This window comes from Haliaeetus albicilla, chromosome 4 (assembly GCF_947461875.1).
Source record: "Haliaeetus albicilla chromosome 4, bHalAlb1.1, whole genome shotgun sequence".
Taxonomy (NCBI): Eukaryota; Metazoa; Chordata; class Aves; order Accipitriformes; family Accipitridae; genus Haliaeetus; species Haliaeetus albicilla.
Window position 1 is genome coordinate 22,140,638 of NC_091486.1, and position 26,112 is coordinate 22,166,749.

The window sequence follows — 26,112 nt, forward strand, 5'->3', positions numbered from 1 at the left end:
CTTTGTATTTGATGGGCAATTTAATCTACAAATGGAAAGTGTATTTTGCTTGCATATTGTTTGTAGCAAAGGCTGATATTTTACTAAAGTTTTTTGGCACTGAAACTTGCAAGTCTGCTGTTGGCATGAAAACACTCTTCCCACCTACTGAAAGAAAGGTAGAAACCTGCCTTTTTGAAATGGCACTCAACAGATGAAACAAGTAGACTCCTTCCACAACCCTACATTTGTTCATTTTTCTATATTGCAGTTGCCTTTAAAATGCTAGAATTGTATACAATTGGTCATACAGCCCCTACTGGAAACAAGCTTCCTTGTTTACTACTTCCTTTTTTACTCACTATATAAACACACAATTGCAGAAATCTCAGAACTGTTTATTTGCATGTTCCATAACCTGTGTCCAGAAGTTTTATTTGTTTTACTAGCTGTAGTGAAGACTAATGTACATGTGTTTTTCTGTAGATTAGCAAACCTATATAGAAAATAGATGCTCAAAGACAAACACACACACACACCCCCCCCCCCATTTCTTGCAAATGCAAGAATGCTAGATAATATTTCAAAACTGGTCAGCTACGGTGCCACAGTGAAATAGCTTGATACTGAGAACTGTACAATATCTGCATCTCCATTTAACCTTGACTGTCTTTCTGGGTGCTGAGCACTGAAAAATCAAAGCTAGTTTGTTTAAATGCTTTTGTATTATTCTGTGTACCTACCTTATGGGCCTCACTGCAGGATTTGGGGGTGGGGGTGGGGGGAATCTGTGTGATTTCAAGCTGAAATCTCATTGGAATTAAAGTAATTTGAGTAATGGCCAAGATTTTCAAAGTGACCTAGAGGATCTCTGATTTCTTCTGCTTGAGAAATGCAGAAGTGACATGCTCTAGAAGCATTAATTAGCTAGTCTAATTAAGGTTTTATAAAAATTTACAAATAAATGACTCTATCTTCTTTTGTATGAAACATTCTTTATTATACTTTGTTCTGCCTACTTGTTAAAAGACCACCCACAGTGGCAGTATAGAAGGATATTACTACTCAGGCATAGACCAAAGTGCATTAGAGGAGATCTATAAAGCTGTAAGTCACTGTGCTTTGGGTGAAAATAAAAACTACAGGGGGGGGAAAGACTTTCAGGGACATGCTTTTAATAAAATCTTGAGAAAATTTGACTCTTTTGAGTTTTAAATGAACACTTAATTTAGCTGGACCAATGCACTGACTCCATTTGATTGTATTTTTTCTAATGGAAAAGTTTGATATGTCTTTATGTCGTACAGGAGAGCTGTACCCAATATGAAGTGTTTCAATGTCTGGGCAAAATTTGTAGCAATAAAGACTGATGAAATCTGGAAGTCTGAACTTGACAAGGCTGATCAGGACATCCTGCAGACATTTTGAACCACTACAATTCATTCTTCATAAACACTGAATTCACTTTTGAGAGAAAGTGTGGGAAAACTTGTTTGTTCTATAAAAACCATTATCTCAGCAATGCACCACATAGATTTACAATGACTTTTTCTTCTAGTAGCTTGGCATATTGATCTTTGGTCACTGCACCGTACAGTAGCCTATCATCAGTGAACTGCTAAACTGGCATTTCTCTTTTAGAACAAGGTAACAGTGAAATCCTAGCTTGTTAATGTGAGTTTCCCCATTGATTTCTGTAGCACCTGGACTTTTTAAGTATGAAAAAGTTTTACAGGCTAGAATAGCTACATGTTAATTACTCTGTGATACCTACACATTTCTAGAAACAGAATGTGTAATTCATGTAATTTCATTTTTTGGATAATCAATGGCATTTTCTGAAGAGAAAAACATGAATAAGTAGGTAAAAAGCTGAATAAATTCAAGTAAGTGCACAAGACAAGAAATACATGTCTGTCACTGATGCTAAAGTTAATAAAAGATTATTTTAAAAGACAAGCTGGAAGACTAAAGAATGAGATCATCAGATCTTTAACACAGGAAGAATGAGTGACAGTGAAGAGGGACAGCTGAGTAAGAATGTAAACTATGCATGTGGAATATGTGGGGTTTTTCTAAACATGAGGGACACATCTTTTCCATAGTGCCCATACAGAGCTTTCAGTAACCTGGAGTCAACCCCCATTTAAAGATAAATCATGTTGTCTCTCAAAATAAACACAACAAAATGTAGAAAGAAACTGTAAGTCTTTTGTCTTTAAGAAACACAGGTGTGAAGGTGATGTAGCCAAGTATTTTTTATACCTAATACAAATAACAAGTATTTTTAATGCAGGTGAGGGAAAGAAAATGTTAAAAGCTAAAACCATGAGTATTCACTATGAGGTTAAATGTAGTACAGGCAAATCAGGAGGCCTTTCACAGTTTCACATCGGTCTTATAAAACAAACGTTCCTGTAAAGCCCATGTCAATCTAAAGAAAGAATAGAAGAGAACATTTGTCTAAAGTGCTTCTCAGTTGCACAGAGACGGACATTAAGTAGTACAGTATCATTTTGAGAGATAAACCTATTTCTCAGAGAAAGTCACAGATGTCTACATTATTAAATTGCCTGTTGTGGAAACTTTTGGAAGAGTCCTTGATGTTCATTGTGTGCTAGCTATTCTCATTTTGGAACTGGCAGGATTTGTAAATCCAAGAATGCCAAACACTGTACAATATAATATCATTTATAGTGTTTCCAGTAAGGGGGAAAAAGATTTTCTGAAGAATTAAAATCAAGTCAACGCTCCGTTATCTGCATTGAAAACAGACTGGAAGAAGCTCACTTTCCCAGACTGAGGAATAATTTAATTCCACTGCTTCTGAACCTCAGTGTGCCACCTGTGACCAACTTCCCCAGAACTGCTCAATGCGCACACTGCGCAAACACATGGAGCCAGTTCAGGTGCTGCATCTGGGTCCACCTGACCCTGTAAGACATTTTTGAACCAGAAGTGCCAGCAGGGCATGGCAGGCATGCTCAGACTGGCTTCACTTCAGCACATTGCCAGACGAGTTATGTCCTGTTTGGCTTCTCCAGAAGCCACATTCTGGCAGCACTCCAGAGCTGGTATCACCTTGCAGGACCTGAGTTGGTCTGGTCTATATCAGTTTTTTTCTTTTTCTCTGCTCATGGTACCCATAACCCAGGCACTTACATACAAAACCAGGCTGCACACCATGCACGCACAATTCTTTCTTACTTACAGAAATTTTTAGCAAGTGACTTCAGGAGCATTGTCTAAAGTATTTAGTTCCTCTGAAATAAGGAGGAGCTTATTCATTTATCATTGAAGTAAGCTTCAGAACTTGCAAAAAGAAAAAAGCCCTGTTCTGCATAAACAGAAAAGGGAATTATGCCAGGAGGCAACACCTGAGAATAACCACTGGACAACCATTGCATGTCAGAGTAGCTGGAATCTTGTCTCAAAGGTTTAGCTCCTTTGTGCCAATGTGTTAATCTTAAGTGACAAGCAGAACAGGCTTAGGAAGTAAGGCATAATACTTTTCTCCAGCTGTTTTCAATGAGGCATGTGAAAAAGAAAACTTTACAAAAACTAAACATATAGATAGAACCAAAATTTCTTAAGTCAGCTCTTAATTCTGTTTTTGTTAGCTTTATCATTTTCTGGCATCACAAGGCACACATAGATAATATTGCCTGTCTTTTTGTACATAAGAGTATTGTTAATTGCTATGTCATTAAAAATTGTGGTAGTAAAAGGAGAATTTGTCTTCAGTTGACCTTGCCTTTTGATCCCTTCAATTTCAGCTAAACCTAAAGGTAGGATGAGAGAAGCATAGCACATGACTACATGACTACAGACCTCAAATTTCAGGGAAAGAAGCATTTTGGTAAAGGATCACCAGTGAGTGGAAAGATGCAGTATGAATTTAACTATATTGCCAGGGAGTCCATGCAGGGGAGAGATACTATAAATGAAAGCCCAGAATATAGTAGGGCAAATATAAGATTTGCAGGTTGCAGAACTGCTTTGTTTTCTGTCAGAGAGAGCATATTCTTAGTTTACATCTATTTATTGGGCACGTCTGCTGCCTCCAGTCACTGCTGTGATGGGGACCTCATCTACCTGTAATGAATCAGCAGATACCATGTACTGGAGAAAAAAGAAAGGGGAGGAAAATTTGTTTTCTTAATGACATCCTTGTTAGATGGATGTAAACTGGCTACATCACAATCTAGATTAGGCTAGACTAGCACCAATGTTTTCTAAAAATAAACTTCTTAAATACACAGATTTTAATTTGGCTGTACTTAGAAACATTAGTCATTTGCCTCGAGTTCTGCTGGTCTTTCTGATTATCAGTAGTTACTCAGAAACTCAGAACTGCCCTTGCAAGGCAGGTCCACCTTCTCCTGACTTGAGTAGTGTATTTTGCAACCAACATAATTATTTTGGATTTTTTCTTCTAACCTTTTTACTAGGTCACCATCTGTTACAGCAGCTGCATATTTTGTGTGAAGTAGATAGGACACTAATTTTGTATCTAGGAGCATGCACCTGTAAGAACCCAGTGTCCCCTGCTGAGCAAAGACCTTAGCTGAGCACGGAGCCAGTGAGGAGTACCACCTCCTGAACCACCGCTATTACTCCCTGCAACCCTGGGGCATTTTGTTGTTCTTGAAATCAACTGGCATCAACTGTAGGAGGGACATTAGACGTAACGGTAAGCAATAATGAAATATTTACAAATGTATAATTTGGACAGGGATGTTCAGCACAGTGGGCATGCCAAAGTGCTTCCAGTTTTGGAAGCATTAAGGTTAATCAAATACGAGGTTTGACTCTGCAGTTCTTAACTGAATAAAGACTATAGATGTTTTTCCTTAAAAGTTACAACAGGATTTGTCTTGAATATCTTAGAAGAATAGATGAACAGAATGATCTGAAAAATTAAAATAATTAAATGGCTGATGCCAATATGCAGCTTTCCGTAACAAGCAGATTTAACAGTATCAGTAAAATACACATGCTGAAGGAATGCTTAACATTTAACAGATTATGGTAGAATAAATTTGTGCAAAGCCTGCTGGGAAGGTAGCAGTAATACCACTGATTTAGGATGTACTGGACATATGTTTGCAGCAAGTGTCCATAAGGGAGACAATAAATAATCTATTCTTTGTGCAAATAAGTTGATGGGAAGTGAATTGATTGATATTTCTTCATTATATAAAAATATTACTTGTTAGAGAAGATAGCAGTTTGGGGTTTGATGTACCATTTAAAACTATTTTTTGCTGGCAAGTAGTAGCTTGTGATACAGTTGGAAGGATTTACTTTTTAGAAACATCACAAAATTAAAACCAATCAGCCACAAAAACATCTCCTCTCCCTCTCCCTGCCCTTCTTTTAACTTGAAATAACAAGTGTGTAACAGACTTCACCAGCAGTTTACAGTCTTAACCACTTTCTCAACAACCTTGATCAACGGGTAGATAGAGTTATGGCTGTGTATGCCAGACATAACTATGGAGAATGAGTTACCCTTATGCAGAAGTCTGTCTTGTCTATTTTTTATAGATACATAAACAATGTGTGTATATAAAAAGTATATATTTCCAAAGGTATATACATAAACAAAAAATATATCAACAATTATATACATTTGTATATATTACTAATAGTAGTTAACTTTTAAGCAGTTTAGGAAATCGACTGTACAGCACCTCACGATATTCCAACCTGCTTTTAATAATAGAAAAAAACCGCAGATTTCCACTGAGGTGTACAAATTAAGAGGACTTCACTGCATCTGGAAGCATTCAGGTGACTGCTATGACAGCTAGTTGCAAGTGTGTCAAATGAATACCATGCTGCAAGGGGACTAGTTCTGCTTCAGGCACCTGTGAACCACATTCAGTGACAAGTCTGGAACTTTTTGATAGCTGCAGTTTTTTCACAGAAGCTATCTGTTCACGTGAATAATCAGTTTCCTTAGTGATATTCCTTTTTTTAAGTAAGAACTCATCAGAAGAAAGCCCCTTTTTGTTTTAGCTGCTTTTTCAAATAGTTTCAAATTAGTTCATGACTCCACACTGACTTATTTCATCTGCAGGATGACAGAAGCTTTCTTGATCGCATGAATGTAATTTTCTGTTAATGAGAACTCCTGAGATTTCTAACATGAGCAGTGAATTTACAAAAATGGTTTCTTTTTTTAAATTCGTTTCTTGAAATACTACTAAATTAGGTCAGGCATGAAAGTTTCAGCCTCATATCTCTAGAAAGAACATAACTGTTATCATTCACTAGTAATAATTCATTTTAATAACATTCAGGTTAAATATTTCATCATTCCTGTTTGCCTCTATTTAAAACTACTGTAGTATAAATGAAATATTGGTCCTGTGTTTCAGGTAAAGGTAAAAGTGAGTCTTCTGACTAAACTGTGTGATTTAAAGGAATGTTTCACTATGCATTTTATAGAGCCATTAATAAAATTATTTAAAAATCAATAATGAGATTTATGTTGCTTCTCAATATTATTGATTTTTTTAGTGCAAAGAGTAGGTCATATTAGGCACAATCTATTTTCTAGTTTCAGTACTGAAAATGGCCTTTTTCTGTCTTTGAATAGCCAAGGCTCCAAAAAGAGAAGGAACAAGATATTTTTTCAAAATGTTAGTTTCCTATCAGTTTTAATTTTCATTTCAGTCCTGAAGAGTTTGTATGGTGTATCTAGCCATAATTTCTCCTAATATTGCACATACCTTGCAAAAATTGTTCAACAAACTTACTTTTCTATAAAAGAAATAATAAAAGTCCATCATTATTTGACCATTATGCTATGAAGATTTCAGTGCAAATGAACTGTATGTAGCAGCTTTGTGATCATAATCACTGTTCATGCTAAACACAAAAATTGTGTTTAAAAAAACCCAACCCTCATTTGTAATATGTAACCAGTGTTAGATTGATTTTCCTCTGGTGGGATAATATGTAAAATAGGGTTTACAAGACTTCATTGACCAGCTGGCATTTTCTTTGCCATCCACAGGGGTTTTTCCTCTGTCTTCAAGTGTAACAGAAGTGATTTTAATTAGTCTTTCATTAGAGTTAGTAATTTAATCTTTATGAGATAATTGCAGGATGGCTCTTAGGATGATTGATAAGAATTCAGGTGTAAAACTGGTACCATCAGAGCAGAGATGGTTTGACTCTGCTGGAGTTTGAGCTATCGAATTCCTCCATGGAGAAGTAGACACTACTAGAAAATAAAGATTCTTCTGCTACTAGAAAACTATGGGAAGTAATTTATAAAGTAAGTGAAAAGAAATGCCCTCCTTAGGTAATTTCTGTTTCATATAACTTTTTCAACTCTAGATTAATTTAAGCTGTTTGTTATTTCAGGTTGCAGAAGACTTGGTGATGGGGGAAGGCACGTGAAAGAGAAACTAAGCAACAAAAGGCAAAGGTCAGGTAGAACAAATTGTTAGACTTACTAAGAAAGAGTGCTTAATTCCCTTATGCAGGCTAGTCCTCTCAAATAAATTCTTCCTTCAATTTGATTTTGTGGTGCTGTAGTACTGGGCTAGACTCTAGACCAGAGACCAGTAGCATCTGGAAATCCAGTGGTAACTCTTGAAGGTTACTGAGTTACAGTGTCTTACTTACTTACAAATATTTAGAGAATATGTGTCTGATATCTTTATTATCTAAAATCCTATGTATCAACTCTGTATTTCTCAGAGAGAAAGCTGCAGCATCATTCAAGGCTAGTAGGTGGTACTCGATTTTGTAGAAACCAGTTGTAAAACCTGGAAGTTTAGTGCCAGAGGCTTAGGTCGCTGTTCTTTAGGTCTGTCCTTGTACTCATCAAAGAACATTCTAGCAGATATTGATACAAAACAGGAAACCTCTTACTACAGCTTTCAACTCATTAAAGGTTTTCCTAGTTGGCAGTATGGGAATAAAAGCTCTTATAAATGGATTGCAGGGGGAAAGAAATACAAGGAGAAAATAGTTATACAAATTAATGAGGAGTGGATTAAATTAATCAATTTTAAAATAGTTGACATGCTGAATAAACTTGTTTAAGAAAACATGCTGTCTTCCAAAAGATAGAAGGATCAGAATATAATGTAGAACCTGTAAAACAGCTCTTGAAATAATACAAATAAAGAAATGCCTGAGAAATTTTAATATTCAATATATTGTCAACATTTGCGCTCATTTTAAGATGCCAAAATAAATCATTCATGAAATTCCTGAACTTCTGAGAATTAGTTTTGTAAAGGCATGAACATAATTCTGTGAAATCTCTGAAAAATGAGAGTAAAGAGGATATGAAAGCAGCAGCATCAATCTTTCTTCTAAATTTTAAACCTGAACAATTTAATGCTACCTGCCGTTGTCCATACATTTGCACCAGCTGGCAGTATTGTTCAGACTTGTGCTATGATTCATACACAGAGCACACTCAAAAACTGTGCATGTCAAAGAGATTGTTACTTCTCTTGTAGTTTCCCACTACGAATCTAGGGGAAGGATGGCATATGTAATCAGTTAACTCTGTGTTATGCCAGGGGTGTCAACTGAACAAATGGATGATTTTTTTTCTGTGTTGAATTAGAACAGTGTTACTTCCACCAGTGTCTGCTACATACACAAAGGCAGAAAGTGCTGGCAACTTTGGAACTTTTAAATTGTGATTTACAAGAAAGTTACTTAGAGTGCTTGGTTGGGAAGTTCTTCACATCTGTGTACCCCAGTCTCCTGTGTTTATTATTCATTGTATTTCTACTCATTGTTCTTTACTAGTGATCATCTCCTAAGAGTCCAGTTCGTGGGCATCATGTCAGTAGACAAGAACATTTGTCATTTTGGCTCCTTCTTTTTGTTTTAGTCTTTTTTTTTCTTTGTTTTCATCCTTTAAGGTCTTACTAGAAAATGCTTTAAATCCGTTCAGGTCGACAACAGAAAAAGAATATCCCTCATTTGAATAGTTTTGGCTGAATGATGAGTACATGACACTTATATCATAAAAAGAAGCGGTCTACCTGCTATTCCATAATTATTGAAGTAGATCTCGAGTTCTGTGTTTATAACTACCTGAATTAAATTATAGCAATTAAATATGTTGTAATTTAAGAAACATGTAAGAGTTGAAAAAAAATCACTCATACACTGCAAAAATAGGTCCAGCCATGATTAATGCAACGTCATGTTTGTGAATGGATAAATAATTCATTAATTAGTGAAATAAGTGGTCTGACTGAATATTCACAGATATTCTGTTACATGCAAATTAACTAAATATAAATTTGCGGTAATGTTACCAATATGGCTATGTTTTATAGTGTCTATGTGAGAAAATATATTTGTGAGGAAAAGAGCAAGGTGAGGTCAAGCTGTGGAAAAGGCAATCAAAACCTCTGAGAGGGCGAATGAAAAGAAATTTGATCATTCTCACATCCTGACAAGAAGGAAAGATTTTGTTTATCTTTTTATTGGCGTTTCTTTAAAAATCTCACAGTTGCCTGAAAATGTGGTTGTTAATGGTACCTGAATACAATGCTGACAACAATGCTATCTTAAATCCACACACCAACAGCCTAGGGTACTATATGAGGAGCTCAGATGCCTTGGAATTGGTTGATTACAGAAACATCACTTGTTAAAATGTCAGAAGGAAGCCACATCATGTATGCCCTTTGACTCTTTAGGAACTTTCTTGTGTTGGATAACTTCATCATCATTTTGCACAGAGAAATGTGATTTTTTTTCTCTTTTGTTCCTTAAGGCCATTGTATGAATAGTAAGGTTACATATGTACACAGTTTTTATGGTTTGCTTCTCAAGGTCCTATTTAACTCATTTGGAAAGGTCTGACAACTGATAATGAATGACATAAGATGCATTACCAAGCAGGCAATCATTGCTTTTGACTTGATAGAACAATTGGGGAAGAGGGAAATCTGGTGGTTTTTTATTCTGTTTTTTTTCTTTTTTCTTATTTTGACACTAATACTCATTTAATATACCGTGCTCAGTGTTCCTTAGTTATTCCACGGATAACATATGTGAAAATCCCACATCACTCCTGAATGACCCAAAGAGGACAGGACACACCAGATTTCATATTCCAGATCTTTTTGAACCAAAGTCTGAGCAGGTTTTAGAGTGTAATGAAATGTGGCACCTTCTGTGAACTGCATGAGAAGTAAGGGGGGGGGGGGGGGCGCGTAAAGCTGCTTGTTTTCTTTAGTATCTCCTTTTTATGACATATTTCTCCCTCTGTAGCAAGCATTTACATTTTGAGAAGCCAGAAGTCAAGTCATTTTCTACAAACACGTACTGGTAGGGAGGTGTGAGCTCCTTTGACATCATTCTGATCCTATTTGAATGTGAGTGGTTAAAAGTTCACTGCTACTGTTCTGAACCCTTTAAGGAAAACTGAAGTCAAAGAGAAGAAGCAGACAGAAAAGTTCAAAGGGGGAAAAAAGGAGGAAGGAGAATGAGGGGAAGCAATAAAGAGCTCTCAAGTAAAGCATGGTCAGTGGGAAGACTCAAGAAGAAATAGTGAGTTAACAAGGTGGTAATGACTGACATTCTCAATTTTCAATGAAATGTAGATACCTGCTATAGAGGTTATCCTTTTATTCCTGTCTATTCATATAGGTCACATCCTATGCTGCTCTACCTTCCCTGTGAGTAGGATAGAGAAGTTTTTGCAGGAAGTAGCTAAGTTTTCCATTAAAGACAATATTTAAATAGTGTATTTTTTGTAATTTTTTATATATTACATATATGTATGCATATATATATACACATATATATTATATGTATATGTGTATAGAATCATAGAATCATTTCGGTTGGAAAAGACCTTTAAGATAATCAAGTCCAGCCGCAAACCTGGCACTGCCAAGTCCACCACTAAACCATGTCCCTAAGCACCACATCTACATGTCTTTTCAATACCCCCAGGGATGGTGACTCAACCACTTCCCTGGGCAGCCTGTTCCAGTGCTTGATAACCCTTTCCGTGAAGAAATTTTTCCTAATATCCAATCTAAACCTCCCCTGCCGCAACTTGAGGCCGTTTCCCCTTGTCCTATTGCTTGTTACTTGGGAGAAGAGACTGACACCCACCTCACTACAGCCTCCTTTCAGGTAGTTGCAGAGAGCGATAAGGTCTCCCCTCAGCCTCCTTTTCTCCAGGCTAAACAACCCCAGTTCCCTCAGCCACTCTTCATAAGACTTGCATATATATGTATACATGTATATAATTTATATAAGTATATGTAATGTATTTTGTATGGGTATATGCATATATGTATAAAAACCACCAATATTCTCACTTTTATTAACTTATGCCGTTTTAGAATGCTAAATTGTTGCCTGGGACTATTGCCCTGTTTCAGGGCCTATTTTTTAAGACAATGTCTATATAACAAATAACAGGTAGCAACTTCTATGTATGTATGCTGGCAGTTTTAGGGTAACGTAGAGCTAAATAAAAGTTTGTACTTTGCAAATGTTATTCTGAAAACAATGCAAATACAAGTCTAAAACATATTGCTGGAATTGACATACTAATTATATACTATTTTATGTTATAATACATTAGTATATATTTAATGTGATTGTTATTTATAGTATGTTCTTTATGATTCATATGTTCTCATAATAGCAATTTCGAATACTACAGAGGTGATATATTTTACAAGCTTGAAAGAGACCGCGATTTCTGCAAACTAACAAAATAATGTCAATTTAAAAGAAAAAGTCTATTACATGTTACTTTATTTTATAACAGAGAGTGGACCGCTATGGTGGGTATATCACTTTTCTACATACATTTCCAAGGTAGTATGTAGCTCTGAGAGTGCCTACTGAGTGTAACACTGCCAGCTCCTGGTTATCAGAATTATTTCTTAAGGTAAATTAGCAGGGAAATGAAAAAATAACTTACACTTCTATGTCCTCTGTTTGGCACTAAGTTTAACGATTCTGTTGACCGTGGATTTTATGACTCCACCTAATAATCAGCAAAACTGAATTCTTGAACAGCTGTAAGTCAGGCTGAAAGAAGAGGTATTTGAAAGAGTTGAGCTCACTCTAGTTGTTGGGTGTGCACTCAACTGTGTTTTAATCTACACTAGAGGCTAATTGGCTAACTGGAAACAACAAAAAAACCCCATCATGTCTCAAAGGCTTTTAGTCCCAAGAGTCATAATGCTCGATGGAGTGGTAAATGAGTGTCAGGGCATTAGGGTGATTTTGTACTTTCCATATTTCAAAGGAGAGTGGAGTTCTTTGCTTGACTGGTGAGAAAAGGCCTCTCAACCTGAAAAAGGAGGTCTCAGTAGAGACAAAGTTGAGAACTTCAGCTGTATGTCATTTGAACTGATTGAAACACTGTCTTGTTTTAGCTTGGTTTAAAGACACTAAACATTAACCTACAATGCCCCCCCCAAGAAAGAAGTGCTGTACTCACAACAACTATAGAGGGTTAAATCATGTTGAAATCAGCTGACTTACTATTCAAGTGGAAGACAGGAACGTTATTTTTTTCAATGTTTCCTGTAAAGTATGTGAACCGATCCATCACTCGCCTAATTTCTTAAATTATTTTAGAGTTTGAGAATAGCGTTTTAATTACATTCCTCATTTACCTAATTTAGTTAATCAAATATTAAAATATTCCTATGACTGATACTGCAACAATATGAAAGCATTTAGCATCAAATATCACTTAATTAAAAGCAAGATTTAATTTTTCATACTCCTTCTGTGTCTCACAGTAAGCAACCAAAATACTGGAGAATTGCTAACAACAAAAGGTATTGATTCAGGTTTCACATTTTCTTCTAGCATGTGGCAAATGATACTGCATTATATAATACCAGGAGACAAGAGGTAAAGCACTTTTTTATATCATATTTATATCCACCAGTCTAAAATAAGTTGTTTTTAGAAAAAAGTTATTTTTAGAAAGCAAACAGCATTAGACAAAGTGGCTTAATAAAGAAGCCTCAAGCTGACATTCATCAGCCTCTACCAGAAGGAAAGGTAATTCTAGCTTTCTCTGCTTACTGTTGGAAGTTTGCAGTGCTGTCCAATGGCTACGTCTACCACTAGAGCTTGTAATACTTCTCAGACTCCAAAAATGCCTTAGTAATCTTTGCATCTACTCTTTAGAATTTCTAGATCTAGCTGAGCTTGGCCTATTGGGAAATTGAGCTCTGTAATTATGTTGTTTTCATGTGAGCGTGATTCTTGGAATCCAAATATCTCCCCTCTGTCTTGTCTAACGTTGTATATGACCCAAACTGTCTCTCTTCAGAGGCCTTCCTGTGGATTGTTTTGGGGTCTGCCTTTACACTATTGACAGTTACTTTTGTGTCATTCATTTATTCTAAAACAGAGCCTAAAAATGAAAGGTTCCTACCTATGTAGAGACTCATGATGGTGAACAGTTTCGTTCATTTTCATTGCACTAGCACATAAAGCTGTTGAGGGTGACAATGGAAAGTTAGAATTGGCTGGCAGGTTGGTTAGAGGAAGAGGAACCCTATGATACGCTTGGCAGTGATTTTGTCAAATGTTGTATAAAAAGTAGCGATGCATGTAGCACTGAACATGAGATAATGATACACATTCATATCAGGATGGAAATTTACTTAATTAAAAGAGAATAATTTGAAGTCACTGGAAAAACTGATGGAGTATAGAAGCTGTGAAGACTTTTTTCCTGTTTCTCAACTGAGACAGCATTGGCTGGCCAGACATAATACAGCACCATGTGTGGCAGCTAGGCACAAGATTGTTGCTAACTCTGGAGAACTGCTTGTTCTGCAGCAAGAAAGCTAGATGATAAGCTACGTAGTGTGGTATGAATTTAGTTGCTTGAAAAATGAAAACTGGTTTGAGAACTCTGATACATGGATTTCAAGATAGCAGTGAAGAAAAAATCATGGTAGTTGCCCAGATGTCTTGATTTAAACTTGGCTCATCTAGCAAAAGTGTTGCAGGCATCAGCGTGTCATGATTTCATTCAATAAATGCGTAACAAGAGTATTATTAGGAAATAAGCTGGAGCATTTTGGAACAGAGCAGTTCAATAAGGCCATAGAGGGAAGATTAACCTCAGGCAGAAGAGTGAGTAATAGTTGCAAGAAACTTCTTACTGGCCAGTCTAAAGTCTGAAATATTTGCCTGTTTTATTCATCTTGGGAGAGATATAGGACATAAAATCTACTATTTTTAGACATTTTGCTAACGCTCAAGTATTAGGCAATGTACATGAAGATCTAAACAGTAAATGCTGGCTTTTGATAACTGGGTTGTAGGGGGCTGAGGTTTTCTTCACAAAATTAGTTATCAGAAGAATATAAAAGGCAAAAATGGAATCAGTCTGAATTCCTTTCTGACATAAAAGAGAGAGATTGCTTATTTAAATCACATTTTCTAAAAGTAATTCACGATAAACTGCTACTTAGAACACTAACGTGCTAGTTAAATATAACTGATTACTGTAATCCCTTATATTAACCTGGTGACTACATATTTTGTAATAAGCATTAGATTTAAAAGTAGTGAGAATGCCAAAAGAATCTTTGCCAGTAAAATAAGAACTCATGCACAGAATCCATAAAGGTTTTCTTTAGTTAAGTGGTAATTTTCTGATAATACCCACATTTTGTAGCATGTGTATGTCAGAGTATCCTGATACATTTTAATTTTTCATGTAATTATACCTTATTTCATTTAGCACAGGGATGCTTTGTCTGTGGAATGAAAAAGAATGAGTGAATGTCACTTTAGAAAGCCTGCAACCTCAAGATTCACCTGCAGAAATAATACTGGCAGCTTTGCTACTAGTCTACTTTCAACATCTTCCATCCAAAAAATAGACTGCAGTGTATTTCCCATATGGAAATACTCCATGGTGCTAGCTGAAAAACAAGACCAAAATCCCCAAACATCTACCTGTTAAGCTCTGTCTCTATAACTATATGCCTTCTGTTTCTTTTTACTAGCCGTTATTGTACTTTTACCTCTCAAGAGAAATTATCCAAAGTCTTCATTGCTTCCACCCTGAGTTTTAACTGTTACTTTAACCATTGCACCAGTCCTAATTCTAAACGCAGATTTTGATGTTCTTTTAAAATAATCAAAGTTCAGCGGATTTTCTTGTTTAGAGATGCGTTACAAGAGACACCAAAAATGGTACCGATTTAGGCTACAATTTCATGATGGGGTCCTTGGATGTAAATTGTGTGTCAGGTTTGTTTAAGTACCAAAATCATCCACAGTTGTACATTGCTTGAATATGCATCACCAAGGCAATTTGATACAAGGTGGCTTTTCGATGGCAGAGGAGGCTATTCGAGAGCAAATGACAGTTCCGAATAGTACTGAAGTCTGCAGTTGTGGGTACATATCACAGCCTCAGCATTAGACTCAGAGAGGTGTTGGATTCACTAGTGTCGCTGCTAGGCTGACATTTAAAATGTTTCTCTGCCCTACTGTCTACTAATAAAATCCTTAAGTGCTTGAGTATTTTTCAGAGGGAAGATGAGAATACTAAATACCCTGAAGTTTGGGGGATTCACATGGAAACAACCAAGTTCTAACTCTGGCTTCAGTTGATACTTCATTATTAACGCACAGTCCACCAGCTTCCACAGGTCTGTTTCAGAATAATAATGCTGCAGTACCCTGGTAACAATCTGATATTCTGGCAGATACAAAATACGCATTTCAAGCCTCCTCAAGATTAGACAAGGAGCTAAATCCTAAACTTGGACTTATTTTTTGCTAACTCTTTAATGGTTCTGATCATTGGATTAATCGATATGAAGCTTCTCAGGTGTTTTATGAGAGCGTACAATATCTGGCTTAGACTCAGCTTGGGGCGAATGCTTATCACTGAATCCTCTGTGAAAATGAGTACCTTTCTTCAGCCCAGAATTAAGTATCAACATGTCTAAGACAGGATGGGCTTAGGCCTCCATTTCCATCCTGTTAATGCAAGTGACTACCTACAGACTGGTTACTGTAGCAAGCAAGCATATCTTGCAATCTCTGTGGTTACCACAGAAAAAATTTGGTACCTATTTCAGGACTGTGATTTCCACGAGGGATCAGGGAACTAATGAATATGTGCTCCCTGCAATTTAGTCTATGTTTTAGTAATACCAAAAAAAGTCTATATTTAATTTCTCTGCATTTTTCAAACGGTATTTTGCTTGCCAGATTTTCCTTGTGTCTGTTCGTCACCTTCTAATATCCGTTATGTGAAATTGCTAAGTACAAAACTAGAAATATTTCTTGTAGACATTTAGCACAGCTGAGCAAATACTTCACAAAAGTGAATAATTTAATAGCTTTTAATCTCTTTGCTCACAATTGTCTGTGAATATATTACTTTCCTCAAAATACAGTTTTTATTCATTTTTCTCACAAAGATACAGCTATACAATGTAGTATAAGATGTAACTAAAGTATATTTACATTGATTTATCTGCTTGACATTACTCTGTTTGACTATGCAGAGCTAAATTAAAAAAGAGGGTGTTAGGAAAAGTAATCCGGAAACAAATCAGTGGTTGGGAGGCAGGAAAATGTTTTGTGACTTTGTGATATTAAGAAAATAATGACTGGGCAGGTAGCAGGAAAATATCAAGAATTGGAAATAAACATTAATTTTAGTGAACATCTACTTACAGCCTGACTAGCCAGCATGCAGATACTTGAGTTGGCAGGGCAAAAAATAGTACATGTGAAAAGAGCTATCCTAATTGTACAGAGGTTGCATGGTAATGCGGGATTCACATAAACACAGGGAAAACAAATGTCCTAGAGCAAGCTACAAGATCTGTCTCTTGTGAGAGCTAGGTAACACAGAAGATCTAGCTCAGGTACGTAGGCTGGTCAATACAGTCTATCTTGGCATATAGAGGGAAGGTAAAAAGTACTATTACAAGAATGATATGCACTCCAACGAGATTGCAATAAGAAGTCTCTGTCAGCACAACAGTACAGCGAGGATAGGATGCCTCACAAATTATGAATTTCAGCTGGATCAGAGAGTGTCAATTTCACTGGAGAGGGAAGCTTGAAAGGTAAAGAGATCACAAGTGCAGCTTGTCTCTGAACTATGACAGAAGTTATGTTTAGAACTAGAAATAAATCTGAATTTGCCTTTGAATATTATTTAGGTGACAAAGGTGATAAATGAATAGGAGCATAAAGGTGCATCCTCATCTCAGAATTTCATATTGATGGTTTCTAAATCTAGGAATGTTTTCCTCTACTATGAACAGAGTACCTGTGCATACTGCCTGTATACTACAGACAAATGTAACTGAGAGGCAAAAGACAGTGGGTTTTTAACCCCTATGGGTTGTATTATTTGTTAAACACGGGAGGAATTTAAATTATTTTCTAACTAATAAATGTATACTGACTGCCTCAGGAGAATGTATAGGTCTTGGGAGCTAGAGGAAGAATATACAGATTGTAATGACAGCATAATGAATGTAAAGATGTAACTTTTTGAGACTCATTATATAGAGATGAGAGTTTGGTATAGTTAAGAATACCTATGTGTTTTTGACCTTTCTTTGAAATACAGAAATGGTGCTTAGATATGAAATTCATTATGGTCTGCAGTGAGACACAGCTATTCATTTTTAAACTGATTAGGTTAGCACTGATGGAAGACTTCATAGGACTAAATATAGAGATATTATGCGCAAGTAATACTGTTTTATAAGCAGGTATCACCTGCCTAACTAAGCATTTATAGGTAGGCATTTTGTCAAGTTTTTCTGTATACAAAATAACTATTAAGTAGAAATTGTAAAAATGAAATTAATTGTGTTATTCCATACATGGAACATGGTTTTTCGTCTTTGTAGTGAAACGTGCTTCATTAGAAGCACAGATATGATTAAAGAACCATAATTCTGAAGAACAAATGGACAGAACCATGCAGGCTGTTCTTCACTATATGAAAAATTATAAAGAAAATGGCATCTATGGGTTTATCTAATAGTTTCTTGTAAACTATAAAAGGCAGGAATATGTAATCATCAGCTGGGCAGTCCTTCAGGAAAATTATCTGGATTTACACAGACTGGGACCATCATTGGGAGTTTCAGCCTCAACAGCAGAGTTTGGAAATTACAGGGAATGGAACAGGTTTTAATCCTAGAGATTAGGCACAGAGTTTAGATAATTTAGTGAAAACTGCTGTGCTGTGGCTATTTTGTGTTTATTGTGTGAATAAATTGAGAAAAATAGCCATCACAGGTACCTGGTATCATCACAAAGTCACTACAAAATTAAAGCATGAAGAGAAATGTTATGTTAAGTCATTCTCTTGGGTAGCAAGCGTAAATCAAATTGGGTGCACGTCCACTGAGACGAGACAGAGTACGCTTCTCATGTTTGTGTGTTACATGCTCTTAAATTTGCTGATTAACAAAGAACTGGTCCTCTTCTGTACTAAGTCTCAGCTGTAAATCTCAAAGGATTAACATGCACATCTAAAGGACACTATCACCAACATAACTGACTTGTTATGGCTAATAATATCTATAGTTTCATAGCACTATTACCTTTATTAACTGCATTTACTGAATGATACTGAACCCCCACAAAAGTGAGTCCTGAGATAGCTTTTCTAAAACAAAAAAAACAGAAACAAAATGGCCTATTGGCCGTTCTGGCAGGATATTTTAAAATGATAAAGTAAGAATATTTTGCAGTTCTCTGTACATTGTTTCTAGTGAAGTGATATATGCAAAATATAATAAATTAAAAATATTAGCTTATAATTGGTTTACTGTATAGACAAAGTTTAAGAATAGCAGATAATGTATTTGTAACACAAAACTCAGGATTAACTTCAGTGTTTAGAAAAATGATAAATTTTGCAGATAAATCTGTAAAATTATTGCTTTATTTACACTATGTCTCTTGGAACATCTAGAATCCAAACAGATATCTTGAATTAATTTGAGTAGACAGGAGTGATAAACTTTCAAAGCTCTGCTGACCTTGTAGTAGCTATCACAAATTGCTGTACCTGAAGATCTTATCCCTTTGCTTTTATGGATAATTTTATCTTTGGCTAAAGGTCAAAATTAGTCCGTTCAATAAGCAATTTAAAATTAAAAGCTGTAATAATAGTTCAGTAAAGTTCTGTCATTTTGCTGCATAAAGTGATTAAATAGATGTAATCATACGATTAAATTTTCCACTTACTGGTCTTCATGTGTTAAAGGATTCTGAAAGTACCCCATGCCATTGTCAGGATAGTGTATATAAGTGCTTTTTTTTAACATAGATTTACTGATGCTTGTAAGTTTGGGGCTGTGTTTGTTTTTAAACATTATTTTTCACGGGACTTGCCTCAGAAGCCTTAACTGTGACTTAATGCAATACTTGTTCTGAAGCAATAAGATAATTTTTAAAAATGGAGGCGTTCATCTTTTCATGCATGTTGAACTCAGGGTTCTGAGTACTTCCAATAGAATAATCTACCCTACAGGGTTTACTTTATTATACTGGTTTATATCATACAATTGTCTAAACACTACTGCTACACAGTATGAATATAACAGTATCAGCTCAAATGATACTTTTAAAGATAAATTTACTCACAATTAACTACACTAGGAAAGCTAAAATAAAATTTATAAAAAGCAAATTTTTTGCAGTAATTTTTTTGTATAAATAAGGAACTGTATCTTATTGCTAGTAATGCTCAGTGTATAAATCTTGAAAGTAAAACCTAATTTCTGAATTGATAGAATGGAAAAAATCTGCCAGATTTGTTCATGTGTATACCTTTTTGCAAGGGGAAAAGTCAGGAACAGGAATCAGAGTTTACAGTTAAAAATTAATCTAATTAAATTTGATTTAAATCAATTTAAATTGTTTATTAGAGGATTGTGAAAAAAAAATTTTACTTGAGTTTGAACTCATGTTTATCTCATGGTCAAACACATATAGGTTTTATATTAACCCAAGTTTTCCAGGGAAAGCTTAGTCCTTACTGTGAGGGTCTGTGTGCAGGCAAGGACCCATGTGTTGAGAATCAAACACTGCAACTCAGTTGTAAAGTACAACTTTACTTGGAGAGATAATATCAGGAAGACTTTAGCCTGGCTGCACTTTACATATTCTGCCATATTGAGATTGTTGAATGAACTGAGTTTATTCCATATAAACATATAAAGTTTATTCCGAGTTTATTCCATAGTTTATTCCAAATTACATTATGGAATGTAATTTCCTGGGAAGGTCAAACTGGATGACAAAACTCCATGAACTTGGACAATGTAAATTATTTATATAAAGAATATATTACTAGAAGAGAAGGTGAACTAAAAAAACAATTCCAGGGGCGGGGGAGTGGGGGAGAGAGGAAAGAAGGGTTGAGCTGCTTTATTAAAAAATAGTGATCAATGATCACAAGTAATCATTAATGTTTTAAAAGATCAGCTGAACAGTTTCCTAAAGACAAAGATTTAGACACAGTCTAAATCTTTGTCTCCAGAGATCCTTTATTACTACAGCTGCTTTTTAAAAAAAAATTAATACATTTAAGAAAAAAAGAAAAAAAATCCTGAGTTCCCCTTTGTATGCTCCATTTTGTGAAAAGTTATTTTCAAAACTTTGACCCAAGAAAAGGAATTACAATTCTTGCTGTACACATAAGATTGCTTCAAGCACAGAGCGCCTGAATCTCCAGATTTTCTCTTTGGAATCCATTTAATCAGTTGGTCAGATGCAGCATACTAGTGCATGCTCGTACATGTTTCAAGGTATAATACAAGCCTCAGTACAAGTTGATGAGGTGACAGTGGTTCAGCCTCAAAAGAGATCTTTGAGTTTCAGCTCGCTGTGCCTTTTCACTTGGCCTAAATCCCTTGATCTGCTCTTTCCTGGCTGCTACAGAGAAGCACAAGAGTGTACTTACTAGGAGGGCTGAGGACATTGCATTTGAGGCATCTGCAGCCTTCTCTAGCCCAAAGACTTTAGGAAGAAATCTCAGTGTTCCCTGTAGTAGGCTGGAACAGGAACAACAGGGACAGCAATACATAAAAGGAACCTTTGTAACACTGACAATATACACAGTAAAAGCATTCAAAAGCATGCTACGGGTTAAAAGATTAAGTATTGTACATCGGAAGCTGGGGCAGAGAAACAAACCTATCAGGCCTAAACAATGACTCCTGCCAAGTTTTTTCTTGTGTTCATATATTCACTTCTATTCAGGTTTCCTTACCATGCTCCTTACTGATGGCTGAGTGCTTGGCATAAGCCCTGGCAGCACATCCAAGTCTGTGAGGGAGCAACACTGAGCCTCTCTGTCAGAAATCCTGCTTCTTCAATGCCCTAGGCAGGTCATGAGCGAGTCTGATAGCTGCCCAAGCAGCACGGGCACAGATTAATGATTACCTTGTCCAGTTTCTGGCCATTCTAACACTGCCCTGGGCAGCTGCTGGATGCCATCCAGTCAGCAGTTTTCCAGTCCAGGTAGCTGTGAAGAAGCACAAATCACAGCTATCTGTCCTTGGCCTGTGCAATAACAGCGCACAGTCAAAAACCAGTTAAAGATACAAGAAACCCAGGGATTGGGCAGTGCTATTTACACTAGCAGTTGACATCTCTGCTGTTCATAAGGGCACTTGGCTAAACTTGCTGTACATTTTTGGGATCATAGCAGGTATTTTATTCATATTAATGAGCCAAGATTATGCTGTATGGAGATCTACTGTACCAAAAAAATTTAAAACCATATTGTGGTTAATATCATTCCAGCTACTAATTTAGCGGCTGTTTCTTTGATATACTCTGCCCACATTCTTAACTGATGATGCATTAACAGATCCAACCCATTTGTTATGACTGATGACATCAGGGCCTTCTTAATAGTAACAAACATCAGCTATTAGATTTGAACCCCTGTCCTCCACTTGCATTTTGTGGGAGGGTCTTTAAACTCAAGGCTTCAGTGGGGAAAGAAAAAACCCTCCCGAAGTAGTATGAAGATGGATGCAACCTGTACAGTTCTGTCCGCTATTTTCCTTTAATCTTCTTTATCATTGTGCTGTCAGAATATATTTAATATCATGTAAATTCTGATCTAAAAGAGAATTAGATTAGTTCCATATCCAGTGAATGACTTCAGTGTTTTAGAATAGTGAAGTCTTTATCTTGTAGAATTAAGTTGCTGGCCCAGCATACCATTAGCTTCAGATTATTAATGCAAATGTAAGTACATTAGCACAGTATTTAATATAATGAGGCCTAGCCTTCTTCAAAATGCCTGGAACCCTGATGAAGAAAGCTGTCAAACAAAAGGAGCCTGATAGTCACTGGCAATAGCATATCTTTAAGTTTACATGCTCCTACACACTGAATCAGTTTGTTACTTATCAACTGCTGGATTGGGCAAAGTTGGCTTTAGAGGGAAGCAAGGTGGGGGTCAGCTGTCCCACAATTCCTGGCATACATCAGGATGGTAAACAAATGGCTTTGTTTACCCAAGCTAATGGGCACGCACATATGGTTTCCTATACCCTCACATAGGCAGGGCATAGTCTGTAGGTACAAGGATTTTGGTGGGAAGAGGCTTAAGCTCCACCATCCGTTTCCATTTGCTGCTCCCACTAAGGGACATTCACATTCCCACTGCAGTGCTGTGGCTCATCGGAAGACCCAGGAAGAGGGCAGTGTTCCACAGAGCATATCAGTAATGTCAGGGCAACAGAGGATGGGAATTAAAGAAAGGCAGGTGGTTTAAGATTTACAGTCTTCTGTTAAGTCTTCACCTTAATCCTTACTATTTTCTTGCCCACTTAATAGGATAGCTTTGGGTGTGGGGAAGAAATCTTCAGAAGTGACACAAACTGTAGTTTTGACCTGTGCCAAATACAGCAATATGGCGTAACTTTGGCAGGGGTGATTTCTAAACCTGAAAGTTACTAGAGTGCTAAAACAATGAAGTAAAACATGAAAAGGTTTACAGCTGCTATATATCAGATTCAAAGTGTGTATTTGAAACATGCCAGTAAGAAATATGAAAACATCAGTTGCACAAAACAGTTATCAGATCAATGCAGCTCAAAACTGAGAATCAAATATGACAGATGTATGGACATACATTTTTTTTTGTGGCTGAAGGAATCATTTCTGGGATAGAGAAATAGAATATAAACTAGTCATATGATATACCAAGGTTCTATGATCTCTGAAGCATATTTTTCCTATACGCCTGTTCATCTGAGGTGCTAGTTGAGGATAAAATCAGAGATTATTGTGGTTGATTGACTAGAATCAGAACAGGGTTTAGCAGTTACAAATGCCAGAAATACGAGAGCTGAGATATTTGTACATACACATTTTTTGGTCATTCAGGGCACATCTAATACCAAATAAAATTAGCTCCGAGGTCATGCATCAGTCTGGTGATGATGATGTTAGTGGTTTTCATGAATACAAGGTCACAATATTTTAAGTAAATTGTCTACCACCAAATGTAGTTTGATGGAACCCAGTAATATATAATATCTTTATCAATGATCTGGATGAGGGGATCAAGTGCACCCTCAGTAAGTTTGCGGATGACACCAAGTTGGGAGGGAGGGTTGATCTGCTCAAGGGTAGGAAGGCTCTACAGAGGGATCTGGACAGGCTGGACCGATGGGCTGAGGCCAGTTGTATGAGGTTCAACAAGGCCAAGTGCCGGGTCCTGCACTTGGGTCACAGCAACCCCATGCAGTGCTACAGGCTTGGGGAAGAGTGGCTGGAAAACTGCCTGGCAGAAAAAGACCTGGGGGTGCTGGCTGACAGATGGCTGAATATGAGCCAGCAGTGTGCCCAGGTGGCCAAGAAGGCCAACAGCATCCTGGCCTGCGTCAGAAATGTTCTGGCCAGCAGGAGCAGGGAGGTGGTTGTTCCCCTGTACTCTGCACTGGTGAGGCCGCACCTCGAGTACTGTGTTCAGTTTTGGGCACCTCACTACAGGAAAGACATTGAGGTGCTGGAGCGTGTCCAGAGAAGGGCAACCAAGTTGGTGAGGGGCCTGGAGCACAAGTCTTATGAGGAGCGGCTGAGGGAGCTGGGGTTGTTTAGTCTGGGGAAAAGGAGGCTGAGGGGAGACCTTATCGCTCCCTACAACTACCTGAAAGGAGGTTGTAATGAGGTGGGTACTGGTCTCTTCTATCAAGTAACTAGTGATAGGACGAGAGGAAATGGCCTCAGGTTGTGGCAGGGGAGGTTTAGATTGGACATTAGGAAAAATTTCTTTACTGAAAGAGTTGTCAGGTATTGGAACAGGCTGCCCAGGGAAGTGGTTGAGTCACCATTCCTGGAGGTATTCAAAAAACTTGTAGACAAGGCACTTCAGGACATGGTTTAGTGGCCATGGTTGATGGTTGGACTCGATGATCTTGAAGGTCTTTTCCAACCTAAATGATTCTATGATTCTAATATGTAACCCACAACTCCACTGAATGCGTGTCTAATCTTGCTGACAATTAAAACTTATGCAGTAATACTAGTTATAAAATGACCTGCACTAACAGAAGACATGAAATACGATAAAGCAGTTAGTTTGCTCTGACTGCTGCAAGTAATGCTGAACAATTTAGATTTGATCTATGCCTATCTTGTAAACAAACAGTTATTTTTGTCACTTATTCAGGTTGGGGAATAGACTCCTTTCATATAGATGCTCAATTTTTTCTCAGTCCTATGTCCAGAGATCTCTCAAATTGTACTGTGCCATCGCTCTGTGTGATGACATTTGAACAAAGTTTTCTCAGGTAAACATACACAGCCAGGACCCAAGAGTGAAAAGACGATGGAAAAAGGCAGCAGCAGCCACCTCACACTGACCCCAGCACTGCAAATTTGATCCTGAAGATCAATACTAAGAAAAAGAACTACACAGCATATAGACACATCTCCAAACATAATTCCAGATAATTCTTGAAAGGAAGGAGCTAACAGCAAGTCTCCAGAGAAAAAACGTTTGGGTCCTCCCTTGCTTCAGGAGGCAGGACGCACAGACAGCAGAACCTCTGAAGGAGGGAGCAGCCTCGTATCCTATATTAGCGCTGGAGGCCTGTTGTGTCGCTTCAAGCACCTGACATTCCAAAAGAAGTAAAAAATAGCATGAATATTGAATTATTAGCAACTGAAAAGAGAACTTTACTCCCCTAAGACTCTACGGTAATACTGCAGTCATTTAAATGTCAGCTGTCTAGCAGATGTGATATCTAGAGTACACTCTGTTAGAAGAGGCCTCGTAAGCTCTGGGGTGACCGTGTAGTCTTTTCTACCAGGTGACACTGCAAGACCCAGTAAAAGCAGAAGGTTTGATCAGAATATGTGAGGAATCCAGAAGGAGAACAATTTTTGTACACAAAGATGCCTTGGACTCCAAAGTCAATTTTGATGACACGTTTTGGAGAGCAGTCCTATAATCACAGTTTGACAGATACAGCCAGAACACACTCTCTGATGAGGAAGTAAGTTCTCCGCTCATCAGTTACTTGCAGGTGGATTCAGTAGCACATGGGAAAAGAGGAGATAAAAGATACTTCCTCCCAACAGTAATTGTTCTTTGAGATGTTATGTTTAGAACGAATTCTAGAATCTGCTCCCCCCCACCCCCGTTCATTAGGATGTAGACAGTAAAGGAAAACCAGAAGATTTTAGCTTTCCAGGCTTCTATATCTTTACACGGAAACAGAAACTGGCACAGAGTACTTTTGGGTGCCTGAGCTGCTGTTCAGGTATCTCCAGGCTTGCTCAGATGAGGGACAGAGGTCCTGTATTGGCAGCAAGATCTTCAACCACTATAGCTTTTGTAATGTAAATGATGATAAAAAAGGTGGAGCATGAGGCAACATATTTTCAAGAGGGAAATGGGATACTAGAAATCATCTGCAATAGCTAAGGCAAACACAGCATCTATTCATTTGCCATTAGGAGAAGGCAATGATGCACCTGCAAACTTCATTCTGTATTTGACCAGTTATTACTGAAGGAACCCAAGTATAGAGAAAAACTGAATAGATTTCAGATTTTATTTGCTTTGCCAGAGACATCCTGAATAGCAAAGAC

General features: G+C 37.1%; 1 protein-coding gene across 7 annotated transcripts in view; it reads left to right on the forward strand.

Annotated features, from left to right (window-relative positions):
- B3GALT1 (beta-1,3-galactosyltransferase 1) overlaps window positions 1-26,112 on the forward strand; it is a 220,456-nt gene that overhangs the window by 38,857 nt on the left and 155,487 nt on the right. The window contains exons 1-2 of one of the 7 annotated variants that reach the window (XM_069781301.1): window positions 4,454-4,672; window positions 7,360-7,423. The exons of 5 other annotated variants lie outside the window; for them this stretch is intronic. The gene's annotated coding sequence lies outside the window, so the exon portion shown is untranslated. Of the gene's footprint in view, window positions 1-4,453; window positions 4,673-7,359; window positions 7,424-26,112 lie in introns of those variants that run through there. One more of the 7 variants, XM_069781300.1, reaches the window with a different exon arrangement.